We start from the raw sequence: 24,773 nt of genomic DNA, 5'->3' as shown, positions 1-24,773 counted from the left end.
TCCAATTTTGCTCTGCTCGTTATCCCTTTTGGACTAAACTTCAGCTCAGATCATCGTTGGACGAATATAAGATTATATCATAATTGTGGCATGTGAAAACGAATAAAAAGTGAACATATTCAAATTGAGTTGGAGAAGGGGGAGAAAGAAAAAAATATTATGTAGGAATTACACCGATCAATCGTAAAATATTGATGGGTGAAACACAACCTTGATACAATCCTTTCTCGTTCCTACTGCTACCACATACTTGTTTAAAACTAGTTTTCACACACTATATTAAGAAAATATAAAATCAACAAAAAATATTAGAGCAGAGTCAAAAATAGAACCTAGCTATAGCAGAAAAAACTTTGGCCAAATAGATTAGTCAAAAATATAATCTTCCATAAAGATAATTGTTTACCCGAAAAATCGGATAACGTTAAATTTAGGTATGGTTCTAAGGATACGCAAATTTCTTTGATACAAAAATAACAATACTAATATTTTCACTATGAAAATGGGATGATGAACAGGGAAATTGAATAAGTTGAGACAAAACAAGCACAAAGAAATCTCAATGTATGTGAGAAAAGGATGTATTTATTGCAGTGTCTCCCTTTAGCTTACAAGGATGTTCCCTTTTATAATAGAGGGTAATCCTTTATCTATAACAACATAATAAAATAATGCATATAGTGGAGGACCCATGATGATTTGTCTCTTCCTCGGTTCTCGCTAAGATTCTCTCCCTTGGTGCGGTTGTAACGGCTCTTGTCTGCGAGCTTGATACTGGCTCGAGCTCAGTATTAGATCGAGCCCCCGGTCTTGGTTCGAGCTCGATTCTGCCTTGGGGCATCGATATTCTGGGTGAGTGTTGGTCGGTCTAGGCATCTTCGATGAACTGCGATTTGTCTCGTAGTTCGATTTGGATATGGGCTCGATAATGATATCGAGTCTTGTCGTTGTTCGGTCTATTAGCTCGAAGCTCGACGTCCCTACTTCGGAATTCGACCGAGCTCATCATGTAGATATCCTTCGATCGAAACATCGTCGTCTCGACCAGTCTTTATGATTGAGGATCGATTTTGACCGTACACAGATAGTCCCCTCGTTTCTCGGAAAAAGATGTGGCGAGACACGATATGATTTTCCTAGGGCTCGATCAAATTTATGCTATCATTTTTATCGATCCTGACCATGACGTATGTGATAGCTGTCCCATCGGCTCGGTTTTACCGAGGCATTTAATACGTGTCAGATGGTGGTCGGCCACTGATGATACTGAACTGTCAAGCCTCAGTCTATAAATAGCTTTTCCATACAACCTTTACCACTTTGGCGCCTTCTCTGCTTCCAAATTCTCTTATTTATCCTCTCCATTTCGTTGCTTCAGAGCCGCCCACACCAGAGTTTTGGTGTTGTCAATATTTCACTTTCCTTTGCATTCTTTCCTCTCGTATCAATGGCAAAAACTTCGAAAATCGTACCTCAGAAGGAGAAAGCTTCTTCCTCGCGGTCGTCCGATGATAAGGCACCGGCGGAGCCGTCCGTTCACGACTATGTTCCTGGCCCATGCAGTTTGAAGATCGATTTTAAGGTGGAGAATCCTTCATCCGTTCCGGGTCGATGTCAGCACGTGTCGATGTATACGTGCTCTATAATGGAGGATCACCTCGAGACCGTCAGAAAAGACTGCAACTGGAGTTCCGAGGTTGTGTTGCAAATTCCATCCTCCGATGAGAGCGTCACCACTTATGTGGAGGGGTTTTAAAGTGTTTATACTTATCCTTTCACATTGGGACCCGTCGACCCGGTGATTATTGACTTCAATAAAAGATATCAGGTCACCCTCGGTCAAATTCATCCCTCTTTATGGCGTATAGTGATCTTACTGCGTTTTTTCTCTATCAAAGCCGGGGGGTTGGATTTTTCTCTGAACCACCTCATACGATTGTACCGGGCTCAGATTTTTTGAGGACTAATCAGACTTCATCGTCAGACAACAAAGGCTTTGATGTCAAGCATCGATGAAGACAAGGATCGGGGTTGGATGGGTCGTTATATTCGAGTGAGGACCTGTGATCTTATTCCGGAAGAGAAGATGTCGTTCCCCGAAGAATGGAATTTTGACCGTAAGTGATTCTTGTTTGCTTTTCGTGTCCTTTTTCGATTTTTTCTGATGTCTTTCCCTGATATTCAGCTACCCCTTAGATGCCATAAGCGGTGCCTGACCTCGAGGATTGGGTTCGGAAGTTAGCCTCAACTTCCTCTTATGCCGAACGTGCTTGGCCTGATTAGGCTAAAGGTAGATGGGAGGCCAAGATCCATGGTGAGGTTTGATTCTTTTTTCCTTTAAAGTATTCTTTGCGTTATATTTGTTACCAATTTCCTCTTGTGCAGGCGTAACCGAGGATGCCGCTTTGAGGCCTTCGAGCGGCGAAGAAGGAAATAAGTCCCTGGTCCCGCAACCGGGGAAGGATAAGAAGCGAAGAGCTTCCTCTCGTTCTGAGGACCCCAAGCCCAAAACTTGGAGAGTGAGGAGAAAAGCAATTGCCCTTCCGATTGACTCGATCCAACGATTGAGAGAAAAAGAAGAAGATATCTCCTCGACTTTGGTAATCCGATCTGCGGAGGCCATCGAGGTTGCTAGAGCTCCCGAACCGATAGCGGCTGTGCCTGTCGGGGTTGGTTCTGAAGTCCCGAGTCTCGACCGGAGTACTTCGAGTGATTTGCTCGGGGCTATGACAATAGGTCATTCGCCTTCTCTCCTAACTTTTTCTGAGGAGGCCTTAAAGGAAGCTCGAGAATTGAAGACTCCCGATATCGGGGCAGGCTCTGGTGTAGGGGACCCTTTTAGAGATTGCTTTACTGGAGTCGATGATGCTTCCGATATCGGTGACGCTTCTCTTTTATTAGAGGAGGCTCAACGTTTCATTACTCGGGTAATGATTCTTCCACACTTGGTTTCTTTGTTCTTTTCCATACTTGACTTGTGTTTCTTACTATGCAAGCTATTAGTAGGTTTCGAGTCGATCTTAGCCAGTGTGAGGCCGAGCTCCGGAAGATCTCAGGTGAGAGAGACGCCATGCTGCTTCTTTGCAGCCAAAAGGACGAGGCTATAAAGGATCTCCAAGTGGATTTGGCTAAGGTTCGTGAAGAAAAGGTCGAGCTTGATAAGCAGGTGAGCCTCGTTTTGTTAAAGTATGGGTCTGACTCAACTGTGGAAGTTAACCCTTCGTTGTCTCAGTTACAGCAAAAGATCAAAAAGATCGGGTTACTTCGAGAAGAAGTTGATCAAATCCGAGCTGAATGCAATTAGTGGAAGGAGATTATCGACCGCCTGGCTGTGGAAAAAGAAACCATCTTGACAAAATTATTATCGGCTAACGTTCAACTTCAAAGTGTCAAGCTAAAGGGGTCGGTTCAAGCTAAGAACATCTATGAGCTTGAAACACGGCTTGTTGAGGCTAAGGCGAAGGTTGAGTCGTCGAAAGTTTTGGCGGATAAGTCCATTGCTGTATATCGAGTTGATGCTGAGGCTGCTCAGATGGAGGCCCGGGAGGCGGCGAATACTGCCGATGCTTGAGCTCATTGGGTTGTCGAACTTGCTAAGTGTAGGTCTCGGAGGGAGACCCTCGAGGAGATACACGCTCGAGGTTTTGACCTTACTAAAGAGATAAGAAAGGCAAAAGAGCTCGAAGCGGAAGCTAAAGCCTCGGCTTCTGATGATGATGATGATGATGACGATGGTAGCAAAAGCGGATCCGAGGATGGGGAAGATCTTGACAATAGAGTGAATGCTCTGGTGGGTGACCAGGAAGCTTAGTTTCTAATTCTTCACATTTGTAAATTAATCATGCAGGCAATCTTGTATATATATATAACAAGGTCGACTTGTTTTTGTTTTATGAAGACCTTTAATCAAATGTTGATCTCGTAGTCTCTCTGATCGATCAGATTTGAAGCTATGTAGCCCTTAAGTTTGCTAGTTGAGTCGATGATTCAAACTTTGAAGAAACATAATCTGTAAGTGTAATGGTTGAGTTAATGTAAACTCAGAGTAAAAGTAGCTTATTAATAGTCGAGTGAATGTTTCGAACTAGAAATAATGTAGCCCGTAGGCATAATGGTCGAGTGAGTGCTTGCTCGAACTCGTAATAAAAATAGCCCGTAGGCTTAATAGTCGAGTAAATGTTTCGAACTTTCAAACTCAAAATAATGTAGTCCATAGGCATAATGGTCGAGTGAGTGCTTGCTCGAACTCATAATAAAAGTATCCCGTAGGCTTAATAGTCGAGTGAATGTTTCAAACTTTTGAACTCGAAATAATATAGTCCTTAGGCGTAATGGTCGAGTGAGTGCTTGCTCGAGCTCGTAATAAAAGTAGCACGTAGGCTTAATAGTCGAGTGAATATTTCGAACTCGAAACAATGTAGCCCGTAGGCATAATGGCCGAGTGAGTGCTTGCTCGAACTCGTAATAAAAGTAGCCCGTAGGCTTAATAGTCGAGTGAATATTTAGAACTCGAAATAATGTAGCCCGTAGGCATAATGGTCAAGTGAGTGCTTGCTCGAACTCGTATCCCATAGGCTTAATAGTGTAGTGAATGCTTCGAACTCGAAACAATGTAGCCCGTAGGCATAATGGTCGAGTGAGTGCTTGCTCGAACTCATAATAAAAGTAGCCTGTAGGTTTAAGAGTCGAGTGAATGTTTCGAACTCGAAATGATGAATCCCGTGGACGTGATGGTCGAGTGAGTGCTTTGCTCGAACTCGTAATAAAAGTAGCATGTAGGCGTAATAGTCGAGTGAATCTTAATTCTGGTTGCACAATAAATCTCAGGTCATAGTACATGTGGTCATGTTTTGCGCCTATGTTCGGGCCAATCTACATGAGCATGGTTCATTTTGACCATTTTGGCTCTTACAATTTTTCTTGTTGGAACCCTATTATTGTGAAATGACTTTCTTGCATCTGAACTTAATGTATTTGAGGGCCTGATGCCCCCTGGTATTCGAGGTCGATTGGAAAGAGGCCTCGGATACTGTTAAAAGTGCAGCACGATCGATGATTGCCTCATTAAAAAACCTTGCCGAAAAACCAATTTGGGATAAAACCGGTCTAAGGGAAAAAGAGTGCAACACGTGCCTTTAGGCGAAAGATCCACCTCAGCTCTTGTTCGGACTTCTGCAGGGGTCAGTTAAATGAATATTGAAAGGTCGTACCTTAGCAGTAGTACCATTTTAGATGTGATACATTCCAACTGCTTGATAGCTGTTTGCCGTTTATGATGCCGAGCCTGTATGATCCCTTTCCGACGTTCTCGAGCACCTGATATGGTCCTTCTCAGTTCGGTCCTAATTTTCCTTCGTTTGGGTTCCGGGTATTGACGGTGACTTTTCTTAACACTACGTCCCCGGGCTTGAAATGGCGAAGCTTAGTTCTTCGATTATAATACCTTTCGATTTGTTGCTTTTGGGCGGCCAATTGGACGAGGGCAGCTTCTCGTCCTTCATCCGATAATTCAAGGCTGGTGTTCAAAGCCTCGTTATTTGATTCTTCCATCATGAATCGAAATTTAGGACTAGGTTCACCGACTTCAACTGGTATTAATGCTTCAGAACCATATATAAGGAGAATGGGGTCGCCCCCGTACTGGATTTTGATATTGTCCTCTATGCCCAAAGGACTTCGGGCAGGATTTCTCTCCATTTTCCCTTAGCGTCGTTCAACCTCTTCTTCAGGTTTTGAAGAATAGTATTGTTCGTTGATTCGGCCTGTCCGTTCCCATTTGGGTGGTATGGCGTTGATAGTATCCTTCTTATTTTGTGATCTTCGAAGAATTTTGTGACTTTGCTGCCAACGAATTGCTTCCCATTGTCGCATACTATTTCGGCGGGTATCCCGAATCGGCATATGATATGATCCCAAATGAAGTCTATAACTTCTTTCTCCCTTATTTTCTCGAACGCTTACGCTTCAACCCATTTAGAAAAATAGTCAGTCATAAATAAAATAAATTTGGCTTTACCTGAGGTCGATGGCAGAGGGCCGACAATGTCCATTACCCATTTCATGAACGGCCATGAGGATAGGACCGAGTGAAGTTGCTCTCCGGGTTGATGGATCATCTGCGCAAACCTTTGACATTTATCATATTTACGAACAAATTCTTTCGCATCTTTACCCATATCGATCCAATAATACCTCGCTCTGATCACTTTTCGAACTAATGCGTCGGCACCGAAGTGATTCCCACAAGTGCCCTCGTGTACTTCCCGTAAGATGTACTTGGTATCTCCCGGACGCAAGCATACTTCCATCGGTCCATCGAATGTCCTTCGATATATCCGTCTGTGGCCAACGTAAATCGAGCAACTTTAGTCTGTAGGGTCCTGGAATCTTTATGGTCTGGTGGGAGCTTTCCGTTTTTTAAGTATTCAATATACTTGTTTCTCCAATCCCAGGTTAAGCTAGTAGAATTTATCTCGGCGTGCCCATCTTCAATTACAGATCTTGAAAGTTGAACGATAGTCCCCGAGTTCGAATCATCTACCTCGACCGACGATCCCAAATTCGCAAGCGCATCGGCCTCATTATTCCGTTCTCGTGGAACATGCCGTAGAGTTCATTGTTTGAAATGGTGCAAAGTGATAAGCAGTTTGTCTAAATACCTTTGCATTCTACTTTCTCGGACTTCGAAGGTTTTGTTTACTTGACTCACCACCAGCAAAGAGTCACAATTAGCCTCAATAACCTCTGCTCCCAAGTTTCGAGCTAGCTCGAGACCTGCAATCATGGCTTCATACTAGGACTCGTTGTTAGTTAACCTGATATTTTTAATAGCTTGTCTAATAATGTTGCCCGTGGGGGGTTTCAAAACTATGCCTAGCCCGGACCCCTTTTCGTTCGAAGCCCCATCCGTAAAAAGGATCCATACCCTCGACGATATACCTGATTTTAACAGGAGTTCTTTTTCGGCTTCGGGTACGAGGGTTGGCGTGAAGTCGGCCACGAAGTCTGCTAAAATTTGAAACTTGACGACCGTACAGGGTTGATATTCGATATCTTACCCACTGAGTTCGATGGGCCATTTGGCCAATCGGCCTGATAGTTCGGGCCTATGTAAAATATTACAAAGTGGGCAGGTGGTCAATACGCTTCTGGGGTGACATTGAAAATACGGTCTTAACTTTCTAGAGGCACTTATCAGTGCAAGTGCCAATTTTTCTAAGTGAGGATACCTAGTTTCCGCTTCTCCTAAGGTCCGACTTACGTAATAAACGGGAAATTGCGTACCTTGCTCTTCTCGAACCAGGACACTACTTACGACGACTTCCGATACCGCCAAGTACAAGTAAAGTTTTTCGTTGGTTTTAGGAGTGTGAAGCAGTGGTGGGCTCGATAGAAATCTTTTCAATTCCTGTAATGCTTGTTGGCATTCCGGTATCCAAGCGAAGTCGTTCTTCTTTTTGAGTAGAGAGAAAAATTTGTGACTTCGATCTGATGATCTTGAAATGAATCGGCCTAAGGCTGCAATTCTTCCTGTTAACCTTTATACGGCTTTCACGTTGTCCATGATGGTGATGTCCTCCATGGCCTTGATTTTGTCGGGGTTAATCTCGATTCCCCGATTTGACACCATGAAGCCGAGAAATTGTCCCGAACCGACCCCGAAAGCACATTTTTCAGGGTTGAGCTTAATGTTGTATTTTCTCAGAATCTCGAAAGTTTCCTGCAAATGGGCCAAATGGTCCTCTACGTGCAGGGACTTAACTAACATGTCATCAATATAGACTTCCATCGATTCACCTATTTGTTCTTCGAATATTTTATTTACTAAGCGTTGATAAGTAGCTCCTGCATTTTTTTAGCCCGAAGGGCATTACATTATAACAATATGTTCCATATCTGGTCACAAATGAAGTCTTTTCCTGGTCCTCCGGATTCATCTGAATTTGATTATACCTGGAATAGGCATCGAGAAAAGTGAGGATCTCATGGCCGGCCGTGGCATCGATCATGCGATCGATGTTGGGCAGTAGAAAGGAATCTTTGGGGCATGCTTTGTTCAAGTCCTTATAGTCCACACACATTCTAAGTTTGTTCCCTTTTTTAGGCACTACAACCACATTGGCTAACCATTCGGGGTATTTCACCTCTCGAATGGACCCTATTTTGAGAAGTTTGGTTACCTCATCCTTTATGAATGCGTGATTTACCTCCGATTAGGGTCTTCTTTTTTGCTTCACCGGTCTGAACCTAGGGTCCAAGCTCAGCCGATGTGCCGTTATGTCCGGTGGTATCCCTGTTATATCTAAATGGGACCAGGAAAAATAGTCGATGTTATCGATAAGAAATTGAATGAGTTTCCTCCTGAGTCCGGAGCTCAAACCCATTCCCAAGTATACCTTTCGTTCGGGCCAGTGTTCGATTAGTATGATTTGCTCCAGTTCCTCAATTGTTGATTTGGTGGCATCGGAATCATCGGGGGTCACGAAGGACCGAGGGATCCATTGATCATCATATTCTTCGACGTTCTGCTTACCTGGATGGATCGAAGCCGATATCTATGATTGCTATTTGGCGTTCTGTTCTTCGATTGTATCTCCTTCTGAACCCGTTTCTTTTATCGGTGAAGACAAATATATTGATTTTGCTTCCTCGACGACGAACATTTCCTTTGCGGCCAGTTGTTCTCCATACACTATTTTGACACCTCTCTATGTTGGAAATTTGAGGACCTGGTGTAGGGTCGAAGGTACAGCTCTCATGCTATGGATCCATGGTCTTCCGAAAAGGGCGTTATATCTCATATCGCCTTCGATCACGTGAAACTTTATTTCTTGGATGGTTCCGGCCACGTTTATCGGTAAGATTATCTCGCCTTTGGTGGTTTCACATGCCATATTGAATCCGTTTAGAACCAGAGTTGCGGGTACGACCTGGTTCTGCAGGCCGAGCTGTTCTATGACCCTCGATCTGATGATATTGGCCGAGCTACCTGTATCAACTAACACACACTTAATTTTAGTTTTATTCATGAGTACGGATCTTACCAGTGCATCGTTATGGGGTTGGATGATTCCCTCTGCATCTTCATCTTTGAAAGACAAAGTCCCTATGGGCGTGTAATCTTGAGTTCGAGATCGTTTTTCCCTCACAATCGATGTTTTAGTGCGTTTAAGCACTGGCCCCTGAGGGGTATCGACGTCGCCAACGATCATGTGAATGAAGTGTTGCGGTTCTTCTGGCTCATTTTGCTTGCCGAAGTCCTTGTTCTTGAAATGATTCTTCGCCCTATCACTCAGAAATTCCCGAAGGTGCCCTTTGTTAAATAAGAGGGATACTTTCTCTCTTAATTGCCTGCAATCTTCCGTTCTGTGGCCATGGGTGACATGATATTCGCACATTTGATTGGGATTCCTTTGGGCAGGATCAGTCTATATGGGTCGAGGCCATCTGGTGTCTTTGATACATACGATAGCCGACACGATGGCAAATGCATCAATGTTGAAGTTATATTCCGATAATCGAGGAACTTCTATAGGATCGGCATATTTATCAAAGCCGCTCTTGCTCATAAGTCCCTGAGAATTTTTCCCTCTATCAGTCCTTCGATTGTTCCGAACTGTATCATATGCTGAACCGTTGTTCACCCGATCTGTGATGTACGGTTGATATCGGTCTCTGTTCGACCTTGGTTCTCTGTTGATCTCCCTCTGGTTTTTAGTGGTTGTGTGGTTCTGATACTCGAGTCCATACGAAGCTCCCAATTGATCGTCCTCGACCCTGATTTTCGATTGATAACGGTTGTGTACATCTTCCCAAGTTATTGCTGGGTACTCGATCAAATTTTGTTTCAGCCGACGTGATGTTGTCGAACTTCGCTCGTTCAACCCTTGGGTGAAAGCTTGTACGGCCCAATCGTCTGTGACCGGTGGCAAATCCATACGTTCCATTTGAAATCGGGATACGAATTCTCTCAGTATTTCGTTACCCCTTTGTTTTACTTTGAAGAGGTCTGATTTCCTTGTTGCAACTTATATGGCACTAGCATGTGCTTTTATGAACGAATCTTCTAACATGGCAAAAGAATCGATGGAATTTGGTGGTTAGTTGTGATACCAGATCATTGCTCCCTTTGCGAGGTCTCTCCGAACTTTTTCAACAACACGGATTCGATCTCATTGTCCTCTAAATCGTTGCCTTTGATGGCACATGTGTAGGAGGTGATATGTTCGTTAGGATCGGTCGTACCGTTATATTTTGGAATTTCGGGCATACGGAATTTTTTGGGGATTGGTTTTGGGGCCGCGCTCGAGGGAAAAGGCTTTTGTATGAATTTTTTCGAATCAATCCCTTTTATCATTGGCGGAGCCCCCGGGATTTTATCGACCCTAGCATTATACGTTTCCACTTTCTTGTCGTTGGCTTCGACTCGTTTTGTGAGTTCCTCGAGCAATTTAGCAATTCCAGGAGCGGTCCCCGATTCTTGCTCGTTTGATTTCACTACGGCGGGCACCGTTCTGGGGGTGACTTCTCGAAGAAGTGGATTAGAGTTCGGCCTGCTTTGCATATGAGTTTGGCTCTGCAACTGAGCTATCGCTGCTTGTTGGGCTTGTAGCATTTCGAAAATCATACGCAAGCTGACCCCGATTCCTCCCATGCTGTGGGTGTCTCGGGCTATGGGTCGAGCACCTCCCTGAATGCTTCTTTCCGGTTTGGAATGCTGATTCGTCTCCAGAGCTATTTGTGAATTAACATCCAATGGTACTTCAGCTCGAATTTCGGGTTCTTCGATTCGAGCCTCGTTGCCATCGTCAGGTAACCTTCCGGCCCTGGGTGCCATGTTGTTGGTTTCATCTTGAAGGCCGGCTTCAAGGTCGATAGGTAGGGCCATTGCTGACTTGAAGTTGTAAGTTGGAGTGTACTGTAGATTTATATCAAACAATCACTGTTACCCTTAGCTCCACGGTAGGCGCCAAACTGTTTATCCAAAAAAATCGGATAACGTTAAATTTAGGTATGGTTCTAAGAATACGCAAATTTCTTTGATATAAAAATAACAATACTAATATTTTCACTATGAAAATGGGATGATGAACATGGAAATTGAATAAGTTGAGACGAAACAAGCACAAAGAAATCTCAATGTATGTGAGAAAAGGATGTGTTTATTGCAGTGTCTCCCTTTAGCTTACAAGGATGCTCCTTTTTATAATAGAGGGTCATTGATTTATCTATAACAACATAATAAAATAATGCATATAGTGGAGGACCCATGATGATTTGTCTCTTCATCGGTTCTCGCCAAGATTCTCTCCCTTGGTGCGGTTGTAACAGCTCTTGTCTGCGAACTTGATACTGGCTCGAGCTCGGTATTAGATCGAGCCCCCGGTCTTGGTTCGAGCTCGACTCTGCCTTGGGGCATCGATATTCGGGGTGAGTGTTGGTCGGTCTAGGCATCTTCGATGAACTACGAATTGTCTCGTAGTTCGATTTGAATATGGGCTCGATAATGATACCGAGTCTTGTCGTTGATCGGTCTATTGGCTCGAAGCTCGACGTCCCTACTTCGGAATTCGACCGAGCTCATCATGTAGATATCCTTCGATCGAAACGTCGTCGTCTCGACCAGTCTTTATGACTGAGGATCGGTTTTGACCGTACACAATAATAAAATTGCTTCTTTTCACCATCTGTGAAGCTTGAGCATAAGAATTATCTTACTTTAGAACATATAAATTAGATTCTCCTATCCTACTTACTTTCCATGATTACATTACTATGACTGGATCATGTAGTGCAACGATGCAGAAGTTCCATGTAGACCTTTATTGCAGAAGTAATCAGAATAGTCTTTTACTGTGGTTGAGCGATATTTTTGAGGATTATCTTCTGATAACATTTCCTTAATTGGCCCATAAATCTTGGAAGTTGGCAATGAACTAGTGTAGAAGAAGCATGCAATTGACATTCGTGGTCCAACTTTATTTGACAATATTATGTGCTCAGCACTTAAGTACTTGTCATTTGATATCAGCTGAAAAACACCAGAATAAGAATTATCGTTTTAGTAGCAAACAAAGTTCTTATATTCTATTCTCGGGAAAATGTCCAAATTTACTCCTCTACAATATGAAATACCTTAATGTTACCTTCTGTTATACTTTGGGGGCATCAATAGCGTTGTTATTAGCAAATTGTATACCCTTCGCTTTACCAAAGCTCTAGCATGCATGGATCGGTGGATTCTGCGTGTCAAAATACATGGGGGAAAGGTCCAAATTTACCCTCCTACTTTTGCTTATGATTTATAATTACCCTCTGCTAACTTCAGGTTGGAACTCCGTCAAGGTTAAGGGAAAATACAAAATGATTTGTTGATGCTAAGGATACGAATGGCCCCAAAGTATAATGGTGAATAAAATTAAAGAATTATATAGTAGAAGGATATATTTGACCATTTTCCCTTCATATTTTTGTCGTGTAGATCTAAGTTTAGAGAAAGAAAAAGATACTAGCCTGCATAAGATCTCCAATATTCACCACAAGTGCACCAGGCGTAGGAGGGACATCAACCCACTGATTATGGTGAAGAACTTGTAGCCCTCCAATATCATCTCGCAGAAGCACTGTGATAAAATCATTATCAGAATGTTTACTAGTGCCCATTGTGAGTTCTGGTTGAGGGCATGCTGGATAGTAATGAGCCAAAACGCGTAGCCCCTCAGCACAATCCATATCATTAGATCTCCTATTTTCCTACAATATCCGCCAAAACTCATATTAAGCATACTGGCATTGTCATGGTTTGCTCTTGATCTTTTTCGCAACACAACACATATTTAGTTAGTGCAAAAGTAAATGAAGTCTATTGGTTCTTTCTAATTAATGTTCTGAAAATACCTGCATGTTGTGGGCAATTCCTCTGGACTAGGATGATTAGGAGCTATCAAACAGAAAATTGAGTCTCTCCAATTTGCAGCTGGAACAGAAGGCCTATACAAGTCAAAATTGCTGACATGAACAACTTTTTTGGTATTATCTCGAGTATAAAATTGTTTCTTAATCTCAATATCTTGCTCAAAGAATCGTCGTGTTCCTTGCAACACTTCTTCAAGGACAATGTTAGGATCGGAAACTCGGGTAGTGCGGAATATAGCCAAACAACGGTATAATGGCAATAACAAAGACAATGAAAATTGATAACAACGACAATTAAAGTAGATAAAGAAGACACAAATTTAACGTGGTTCGATCAAAGTGACCTACGTCCACAAGCGGAGAGGAGCAATTTACTATAACAATAAGAGTATAAAAGAGAGTATAAAATTAGAGTAAACACTCTAATTAATTCCAAATACCCTAAGAGAATAACCTCACAAGATCACTCCAAAGAAAGGGTTCACACAAGTGCTTCTCAACACTAACTCTCATACAAAACACTCTTAATAAAGGAAGAAAGAAAGAAACAAGAATTGAAGACAAGTCTTGTTGGTGTGTCTAAAATGAACTAATGGCCTTCCCTTTTATGGACAAAAAAGTCTTGGCCTCTTAGGTATAAAAGAAGAGATACAACTTGTGGAAATGATGTCCAACACACAATGCAATATTTTTGAGTCCCAAAGAATATTGCCAACAAAGTCTACACTTTGCAAAGATGCTTATGCTTATGGGAGATGGACTCCATTAGCCAAAATATTGGTCATAATTACAAATCTCCACCTTGGTCTAATTTTGGCTGATATAGTAAATTTTCTCCACCTTTTACGCAAAAGCCCCAATGAGCATATATCAAAATTTAATTCCATCAAAATCAGATAAGTTGTCTGATACCAAAACTGTAGTAAGGCCTATAACAGTGGATCCCAATAAAGTATACAACGAACCAGATTTGTGTGCTTTCATGATCACAAGAGCACCATGAGAAACTTTCAGAACTCCACTTTCACCTGTGTACTTGCACCCAAGAGATTCTAGAGTGCCCAAAGAGATGAGATTTTTCTTCAAGTCAGGAACATGTCTAACATCAGTGAGAATTCTCACCACACCATCATGCATTTTGATTCGCACTGTACCTTTTTCAAAAACTTTGCAGGCAGCATTGTTGCCCATCAAGATAACTCCACCTCCAATAGATTCATATGTGGTAACTAAATACCGATTGTGACACATATGATAAGAACAACCCGAATCTAAAATCCACTCATTGTTAGATTTGAAACTATTATTAGTTGCTAAAAAAATAGTTCCCTCAGTCTCATCAGCAGCTACACTTGCTTCGGCAGTGTCATTATTTTTGTGCTCATTTTTCCTTTCCTTATGCTTTTCTTTACTTTTCGGCTTATAGCATTCGGAGATATTATGACCTTTCTTATGACAATAGCGACACTCTAAATTATTGTATCTGGATATGGAGTCGGATTTGCCCCTAACAAACAAGCCAACTTCCGCTTGAGTTCCACTAGCTTCCCCAGTAATATCACTATCTATCTGTTCTTTTGATTTTGAAATAGATTTAATATCCTTATAAGAGAAAGTATCCTTTAGATAAAGCATAGTATCTCTTATATGCTTAAAAGATGGGGGTAGAGAACAAAGCAGTAATACGGCTTGATCCTCATCTTTAATTTCAGCATCTATATTACTCAAATCTATAAGAATTGAATCAAAGATGTCAAGATGAGAGAGAATTGAGGTACCTTCACCCATACGAATTGTATAAAACTTTTGCTTCAGGTAAAGTCTATTTTCTACCGTCCTCTTCATATATAAGATTTTTAATTTTTCCCACATGCCTTTGGTTGTGGTTTCTAAAGAAACTTCACGTAAAACCTCGTTTGTGCGATTTAAAATGATACCTGCTTTTGTCCTTTTGTCTATGATGGCAAACTCCTCGTCCGTCATTTTATCCGGCTTCTTCTCCTTTCCTTGCAACGCCAAGTCTAAGCCTTCCTGAATTAGGATAGTTTCCATCTTTAATTGCCACATTCCGAAGTTTGTACTTCGGTCAAATTTCTCAACATAGGTCTTTGTTAGAGTCATTTTGGCTATTGAAACTAACCCGGTTAGATCCGGCTCTGATACCAATTTGTTAGGATCGGAAACCCGGATAGTGCGGAATATAGCCAAACAACGGTATAATGGCAATAACAAAGACAATGGAAGTTGATAACAATGACAATTAAAATAGATAAAGAAGACACAAATTTAACGTGGTTCGGTCAAAGTGACCTACGTCCACAAGCGGAGAGAGCAATTTACTATAACAATAAGAGTACAAAAGAGAGTACAAAATTAGAGTAAACACTCTAATTAATCCCAAATACCCTAAGAGAATAACCTCACAAGATCACTCCAAAGAAAGGTTTCACACAAGTGCTTCCCAACACTAACTCTCATACAAAACATTCTTAATAAAGGAAGAAAGGAAGAAACAAGAATTGAAGACAAGTCTTGTTGGTGTGTCTAAAATGAACTAATGGCCTTCCCTTTTATAGGCAAAAAAGTCTTGGCCTCTTAGGTATAAAAGAAGAGATACAACTTGTGGAAATGATGTCCAACACACAATGCAATATTTTTGAGTCCCAAAGAATATTGCCAACAAAGTCTACACTTTGCAAAGATGCTTATGCTTATGGGAGATGGACTCCATTAGCCAAAATATTGGTCATAATTACAAATCTCCACCTTGGTCTAATTTTGGCTGATATAGTAAATTTTCTCCACCTTTTACGCAAAAGCCCCAATGAGCATATATCAAAATTTAATTCCATCAAAATCAGATAAGTTGTCTGATACCAAAACTGTAGTAAGGCCTATAACAGTGGATCCCAATAAAGTATACAACGAACCAGATTTGTGTGCTTTCATGATCACAAGAGCACCATGAGAAACTTTCAGAACTCCACTTTCACCTGTGTACTTGCACCCAAGAGATTCTAGAGTGCCCAAAGAGATGAGATTTTTCTTCAAGTCAGGAACATGTCTAACATCAGTGAGAATTCTCACCACACCATCATGCATTTTGATTCGCACTGTACCTTTTTCAAAAACTTTGCAGGCAGCATTGTTGCCCATCAAGATAACTCCACCTCCAATAGATTCATATGTGGTAACTAAATACCGATTGTGACACATATGATAAGAACAACCCGAATCTAAAATCCACTCATTGTTAGATTTGAAACTATTATTAGTTGCTAAAAAAATAGTTCCCTCAGTCTCATCAGCAGCTACACTTGCTTCGGCAGTGTCATTATTTTTGTGCTCATTTTTCCTTTCCTTATGCTTTTCTTTACTTTTCGGCTTATAGCATTCGGAGATATTATGACCTTTCTTATGACAATAGCGACACTCTAAATTATTGTATCTGGATATGGAGTCGGATTTGCCCCTAACAAACAAGCCAACTTCCGCTTGAGTTCCACTAGCTTCCCCAGTAATATCACTATCTATCTGTTCTTTTGATTTTGAAATAGATTTAATATCCTTATAAGAGAAAGTATCCTTTAGATAAAGCATAGTATCTCTTATATGCTTAAAAGATGGGGGTAGAGAACAAAGCAGTAATACGGCTTGATCCTCATCTTTAATTTCAGCATCTATATTACTCAAATCTATAAGAATTGAATCAAAGATGTCAAGATGAGAGAGAATTGAGGTACCTTCACCCATACGAATTGTATAAAACTTTTGCTTCAGGTAAAGTCTATTTTCTACCGTCCTCTTCATATATAAGATTTTTAATTTTTCCCACATGCCTTTGGTTGTGGTTTCTAAAGAAACTTCACGTAAAACCTCGTTTGTGCGATTTAAAATGATACCTGCTTTTGTCCTTTTGTCTATGATGGCAAACTCCTCGTCCGTCATTTTATCCGGCTTCTTCTCCTTTCCTTGCAACGCCAAGTCTAAGCCTTCCTGAATTAGGATAGTTTCCATCTTTAATTGCCACATTCCGAAGTTTGTACTTCGGTCAAATTTCTCAACATAGGTCTTTGTTAGAGTCATTTTGGCTATTGAAACTAACCCGGTTAGATCCGGCTCTGATACCAATTTGTTAGGATCGGAAACCCGGATAGTGCGGAATATAGCCAAACAACGGTATAATGGCAATAACAAAGACAATGGAAGTTGATAACAATGACAATTAAAATAGATAAAGAAGACACAAATTTAACGTGGTTCGGTCAAAGTGACCTACGTCCACAAGCGGAGAGAGCAATTTACTATAACAATAAGAGTACAAAAGAGAGTACAAAATTAGAGTAAACACTCTAATTAATCCCAAATACCCTAAGAGAATAACCTCACAAGATCACTCCAAAGAAAGGTTTCACACAAGTGCTTCCCAACACTAACTCTCATACAAAACATTCTTAATAAAGGAAGAAAGGAAGAAACAAGAATTGAAGACAAGTCTTGTTGGTGTGTCTAAAATGAACTAATGGCCTTCCCTTTTATAGGCAAAAAAGTCTTGGCCTCTTAGGTATAAAAGAAGAGATACAACTTGTGGAAATGATGTCCAACACACAATGCAATATTTTTGAGTCCCAAAGAATATTGCCAACAAAGTCTACACTTTGCAAAGATGCTTATGCTTATGGGAGATGGACTCCATTAGCCAAAATATTGGTCATAATTACAAATCTCCACCTTGGTCTAATTTTGGCTGATATAGTAAATTTTCTCCACCTTTTACGCAAAAGCCCCAATGAGCATATATCAAAATTTAATTCCATCAAAATCAGATAAGTTGTCTGATACCAAAACTGTAGTAAGGCCTATAACAGTGGATCCCAATAAAGTATACAACGAACCAGATTTGTGTGCTTTCATGATCACAAGAGCACCATGAGAAACTTTCAGAACTCCACTTTCACCTGTGTACTTGCACCCAAGAGATTCTAGAGTGCCCAAAGAGATGAGATTTTTCTTCAAGTCAGGAACATGTCTAACATCAGTGAGAATTCTCACCACACCATCATGCATTTTGATTCGCACTGTACCTTTTTCAAAAACTTTGCAGGCAGCATTGTTGCCCATCAAGATAACTCCACCTCCAATAGATTCATATGTGGTAACTAAATACCGATTGTGACACATATGATAAGAACAACCCGAATCTAAAATCCACTCATTGTTAGATTTGAAACTATTATTAGTTGCTAAAAAAATAGTTCCCTCAGTCTCATCAGCAGCTACACTTGCTTCGGCAGTGTCATTATTTTTGTGCTCATTTTTCCTTTCCTTATGCTTTTCTTTACTTTTCGGCTTATAGCATTCGGAGATATTATGACCTTTCTTATGACAATAGCGACACTCTAAATTATTGTATCTGGATATGGAGTCGGATTTGCCCCTAACAAACAAGCCAACTTCCGCTTGAGTTCCACTAGCTTCCCCAGTAATATCACTATCTATCTGTTCTTTTGATTTTGAAATAGATTTAATATCCTTATAAGAGAAAGTATCCTTTAGATAAAGCATAGTATCTCTTATATGCTTAAAAGATGGGGGTAGAGAACAAAGCAGTAATACGGCTTGATCCTCATCTTTAATTTCAGCATCTATATTACTCAAATCTATAAGAATTGAATCAAAGATGTCAAGATGAGAGAGAATTGAGGTACCTTCACCCATACGAATTGTATAAAACTTTTGCTTCAGGTAAAGTCTATTTTCTACCGTCCTCTTCATATATAAGATTTTTAATTTTTCCCACATGCCTTTGGTTGTGGTTTCTAAAGAAACTTCACGTAAAACCTCGTTTGTGCGATTTAAAATGATACCTGCTTTTGTCCTTTTGTCTATGATGGCAAACTCCTCGTCCGTCATTTTATCCGGCTTCTTCTCCTTTCCTTGCAACGCCAAGTCTAAGCCTTCCTGAATTAGGATAGTTTCCATCTTTAATTGCCACATTCCGAAGTTTGTACTTCGGTCAAATTTCTCAACATAGGTCTTTGTTAGAGTCATTTTGGCTATTGAAACTAACCCGGTTAGATCCGGCTCTGATACCAATTTGTTAGGATCGGAAACCCGGATAGTGCGGAATATAGCCAAACAACGGTATAATGGCAATAACAAAGACAATGGAAGTTGATAACAATGACAATTAAAATAGATAAAGAAGACACAAATTTAACGTGGTTCGGTCAAAGTGACCTACGTCCACAAGCGGAGAGAGCAATTTACTATAACAATAAGAGTACAAAAGAGAGTACAAAATTAGAGTAAACACTCTAATTAATCCCAAATACCCTAAGAGAATAACCTCACAAGATCACTCCAAAGAAAGGTTTCACACAAGTGCTTCCCAACACTAACTCTCATACAAAACATTCTTAATAAAGGAAGAAAGGAAGAAACAAGAATTGAAGACAAGTCTTGTTGGTGTGTCTAAAATGAACTAATGGCCTTCCCTTTTATAGGCAAAAAAGTCTTGGCCTCTTAGGTATAAAAGAAGAGATACAACTTGTGGAAATGATGTCCAACACACAATGCAATATTTTTGAGTCCCAAAGAATATTGCCAACAAAGTCTACACTTTGCAAAGATGCTTATGCTTATGGGAGATGGACTCCATTAGCCAAAATATTGGTCATAATTACAAATCTCCACCTTGGTCTAATTTTGGCTGATATAGTAAATTTTCTCCACCTTTTACGCAAAAGCCCCAATGAGCATATATCAAAATTTAATTCCATCAAAATCAGATAAGTTGTCTGATACCAAAACTGTAGTAAGGCCTATAACAGTGGATCCCAATAAAGTATACAACGAACCAGATTTGTGTGCTTTCATGATCACAAGAGCACCATGAGAAACTTTCAGAACTCCACTTTCACCTGTGTACTTGCACCCAAGAGATTCTAGAGTGCCCAAAGAGATGAGATTTTTCTTCAAGTCAGGAACATGTCTAACATCAGTGAGAATTCTCACCACACCATCATGCATTTTGATTCGCACTGTACCTTTTTCAAAAACTTTGCAGGCAGCATTGTTGCCCATCAAGATAACTCCACCTCCAATAGATTCATATGTGGTAACTAAATACCGATTGTGACACATATGATAAGAACAACCCGAATCTAAAATCCACTCATTGTTAGATTTGAAACTATTATTAGTTGCTAAAAAAATAGTTCCCTCAGTCTCATCAGCAGCTACACTTGCTTCGGCAGTGTCATTATTTTTGTGCTCATTTTTCCTTTCCTTATGCTTTTCTTTACTTTTCGGCTTATAGCATTCGGAGATATTATGACCTTTCTTATGACAATAGCGACACTCTAAATTATTGTATCTGGATATGGAGTCGGATTTGCCCCTAACAAACAAGCCAACTTCCGCTTGAGTTCCACTAGCTTCCCCAGTAATATCACTATCTATCTGTTCTTTTGATTTTGAAATAGATTTAATATCCTTATAAGAGAAAGTATCCTTTAGATAAAGCATAGTATCTCTTATATGCTTAAAAGATGGGGGTAGAGAACAAAGCAGTAATACGGCTTGATCCTCATCTTTAATTTCAGCATCTATATTACTCAAATCTATAAGAATTGAATCAAAGATGTCAAGATGAGAGAGAATTGAGGTACCTTCACCCATACGAATTGTATAAAACTTTTGCTTCAGGTAAAGTCTATTTTCTACCGTCCTCTTCATATATAAGATTTTTAATTTTTCCCACATGCCTTTGGTTGTGGTTTCTAAAGAAACTTCACGTAAAACCTCGTTTGTGCGATTTAAAATGATACCTGCTTTTGTCCTTTTGTCTATGATGGCAAACTCCTCGTCCGTCATTTTATCCGGCTTCTTCTCCTTTCCTTGCAACGCCAAGTCTAAGCCTTCCTGAATTAGGATAGTTTCCATCTTTAATTGCCACATTCCGAAGTTTGTACTTCGGTCAAATTTCTCAACATAGGTCTTTGTTAGAGTCATTTTGGCTATTGAAACTAACCCGGTTAGATCCGGCTCTGATACCAATTTGTTAGGATCGGAAACCCGGATAGTGCGGAATATAGCCAAACAACGGTATAATGGCAATAACAAAGACAATGGAAGTTGATAACAATGACAATTAAAATAGATAAAGAAGACACAAATTTAACGTGGTTCGGTCAAAGTGACCTACGTCCACAAGCGGAGAGAGCAATTTACTATAACAATAAGAGTACAAAAGAGAGTACAAAATTAGAGTAAACACTCTAATTAATCCCAAATACCCTAAGAGAATAACCTCACAAGATCACTCCAAAGAAAGGTTTCACACAAGTGCTTCCCAACACTAACTCTCATACAAAACATTCTTAATAAAGGAAGAAAGGAAGAAACAAGAATTGAAGACAAGTCTTGTTGGTGTGTCTAAAATGAACTAATGGCCTTCCCTTTTATAGGCAAAAAAGTCTTGGCCTCTTAGGTATAAAAGAAGAGATACAACTTGTGGAAATGATGTCCAACACACAATGCAATATTTTTGAGTCCCAAAGAATATTGCCAACAAAGTCTACACTTTGCAAAGATGCTTATGCTTATGGGAGATGGACTCCATTAGCCAAAATATTGGTCATAATTACAAATCTCCACCTTGGTCTAATTTTGGCTGATATAGTAAATTTTCTCCACCTTTTACGCAAAAGCCCCAATGAGCATATATCAAAATTTAATTCCATCAAAATCAGATAAGTTGTCTGATACCAAAACTGTAGTAAGGCCTATAACAGTGGATCCCAATAAAGTATACAACGAACCAGATTTGTGTGCTTTCATGATCACAAGAGCACCATGAGAAACTTTCAGAACTCCACTTTCACCTGTGTACTTGCACCCAAGAGATTCTAGAGTGCCCAAAGAGATGAGATTTTTCTTCAAGTCAGGAACATGTCTAACATCAGTGAGAATTCTCACCACACCATCATGCATTTTGATTCGCACTGTACCTTTTTCAAAAACTTTGCAGGCAGCATTGTTGCCCATCAAGATAACTCCACCTCCAATAGATTCATATGTGGTAACTAAATACCGATTGTGACACATATGATAAGAACAACCCGAATCTAAAATCCACTCATTGTTAGATTTGAAACTATTATTAGTTGCTAAAAAAATAGTTCCCTCAGTCTCATCAGCAGCTACACTTGCTTCGGCAGTGTCATTATTTTTGTGCTCATTTTTCCTTTCCTTATGCTTTTCTTTACTTTTCGGCTTATAGCATTCGGAGATATTATGACCTTTCTTATGACAATAGCGACACTCTAAATTATTGTATCTGGATATGGAGTCGGATTTGCCCCTAACAAACAAGCCAACTTCCGCTTGAGTTCCACTAGCTTCCCCAGTAATATCACTATCTATCTGTTCTTTTGATTTTGAAATAGATTTAATATCCTTATAAGAGAAAGTATCCTTTAGATAAAGCATAGTATCTCTTATATGCTTAAAAGATGGGGGTAGAGAACAAAGCAGTAATACGGCTTGATCCTCATCTTTAATTTCAGCATCTATATTACTCAAATCTATAAGAATTGAATCAAAGATGTCAAGATGAGAGAGAATTGAGGTACCTTCACCCATACGAATTGTATAAAACTTTTGCTTCAGGTAAAGTCTATTTTCTACCGTCCTCTTCATATATAAGATTTTTAATTTTTCCCACATGCCTTTGGTTGTGGTTTCTAAAGAAACTTCACGTAAAACCTCGTTTGTGCGATTTAAAATGATACCTGCTTTTGTCCTTTTGTCTATGATGGCAAACTCCTCGTCCGTCATTTTATCCGGCTTCTTCTCCTTTCCTTGCAACGCCAAGTCTAAGCCTTCCTGAATTAGGATAGTTTCCATCTTTAATTGCCACATTCCGAAGTTTGTACTTCGGTCAAATTTCTCAACATAGGTCTTTGTTAGAGTCATTTTGGCTATTGAAACTAACCCGGTTAGATCCGGCTCTGATACCAATTTGTTAGGATCGGAAACCCGGATAGTGCGGAATATAGCCAAACAACGGTATAATGGCAATAACAAAGACAATGGAAGTTGATAACAATGACAATTAAAATAGATAAAGAAGACACAAATTTAACGTGGTTCGGTCAAAGTGACCTACGTCCACAAGCGGAGAGAGCAATTTACTATAACAATAAGAGTACAAAAGAGAGTACAAAATTAGAGTAAACACTCTAATTAATCCCAAATACCCTAAGAGAATAACCTCACAAGATCACTCCAAAGAAAGGTTTCACACAAGTGCTTGCCAACACTAACTCTCATACAAAACATTCTTAATAAAGGAAGAAAGGAAGAAACAAGAATTGAAGACAAGTCTTGTTGGTGTGTCTAAAATGAACTAATGGCCTTCCCTTTTATAGGCAAAAAAGTCTTGGCCTCTTAGGTATAAAAGAAGAGATACAACTTGTGAAAATGATGTCCAACACACAATGAAATATTTTTGAGTCCCAAAGAATATTGTCAACAAAGTCTACACTTTGCAAAGATGCTTATCCTTATGTAAGATGGACTCCATTAGACAAAATATTGGCCATAATTACAGACAGGTAATGGAATGCCATGATTAATCACTTGGAAGAAACCCCATGTCTCCGATGCATCTCGAATTTTTTCCACAATCTCTTTATGCTTTATTAGATCTTTATCAAAGCCTACAAGATCTATCACTGGAAAAATGAACTTTGTCGCGCAACAACTGTTTAAGGACTCTTGTATTTTTTATGGTTGAATGAACATTCGAGGAACCTCAGTAATTCCAGCATCGACAAGCCCTTTGACACCGGCCTTAGTATCATCAAATGCTTTTAACTCACTCATTCTGTCATAACTTTCCTGAACTCTGTCCTGAAAATCATCTGTGCTAGAGACTGCCATCTATTTGCTCAAGTTCTTAGTTTGACATAAAAAAAAAAATCAAAGGTTGAGAGGGTATATATCTCAAATGGAGGAAAGAAAAGAGGAAAAGAACATTAGATGTATAGTAATGCATCATACTGGTTAGATTTGATACTGCATTGGTCAAAAGAGCCTAATCTGACAGTCAGGCATAGTTTCTATATTATGCCTTTGTTAAATTTTATTTTTGTAAACACGAGACGTCCTCCTTAATATAGTTTAGGCACAATCACATGTATATAAAGACTTTTATCATAGTTTAAGACTTTCTCTGTACAATCACATGCAACAGTAGAGTAATTTTTTTAGTAAAGCTCAAAACTCTAAAGAAGCATTTGCAGCCTTAGTAATATGTGTTAAGATTAATTATTCATCTTAGCTTAGCTTAGTTAGTTACTGGAGCAGAGTTATTAGTGTTAGTTAGCAGTTAGAGGAGTAGTTAGTGGTTAGTTAAGTGACAGCTGTAGAAGCTTAGTTAGCTGATTTTATTTCTTCATTTTCCTTATTGTTCTCGTTTGTATATAGTGGACACTCCACTCACTTTTCATTTTTCAGTGAATTGAAATTCCATAAACTTCGTCTATCTCCTGCTTCATCATTGTCTTCACTGTAACCTCCCATGGCATAGAGGTTCAGATCTCATCACCATTGAAGCTCAACTAAGCTTTGAGCTACTGCCTCATTGAGAAATCTGATATGATATCAGAGTGAGAAGCACAAATTTGGACTCGTCTCTCTGAATCTGTTAGTTCTAATTTCATCAATCTCGATTTCAACTAAATCGCACACATGCAAGTTCACTTTTCCATCGATTTCAAGCTACAATTGTGAAAAGGTTATGTTCTGCTTCTGAATCTGTAATCACTTGGAAATCGTTGTTAGATTTG

At 39.8% G+C, this 24,773-nt stretch overlaps 1 pseudogene; it reads right to left on the bottom strand.

The window, feature by feature from the left end:
* Positions 1–11,773: 11,773 nt before the first annotated feature.
* LOC107780989 (1-aminocyclopropane-1-carboxylate oxidase homolog) lies at positions 11,774–23,857 on the bottom strand (annotated as a pseudogene).
* Positions 23,858–24,773: the final 916 nt, after the last annotated feature.

Source organism: Nicotiana tabacum, chromosome 14 (genome assembly GCF_000715075.1).
Source record: "Nicotiana tabacum cultivar K326 chromosome 14, ASM71507v2, whole genome shotgun sequence".
In the NCBI taxonomy this organism is placed as follows: Eukaryota; Viridiplantae; Streptophyta; class Magnoliopsida; order Solanales; family Solanaceae; genus Nicotiana; species Nicotiana tabacum.
This window is presented reverse-complemented; position numbering and strand designations above follow the sequence as displayed.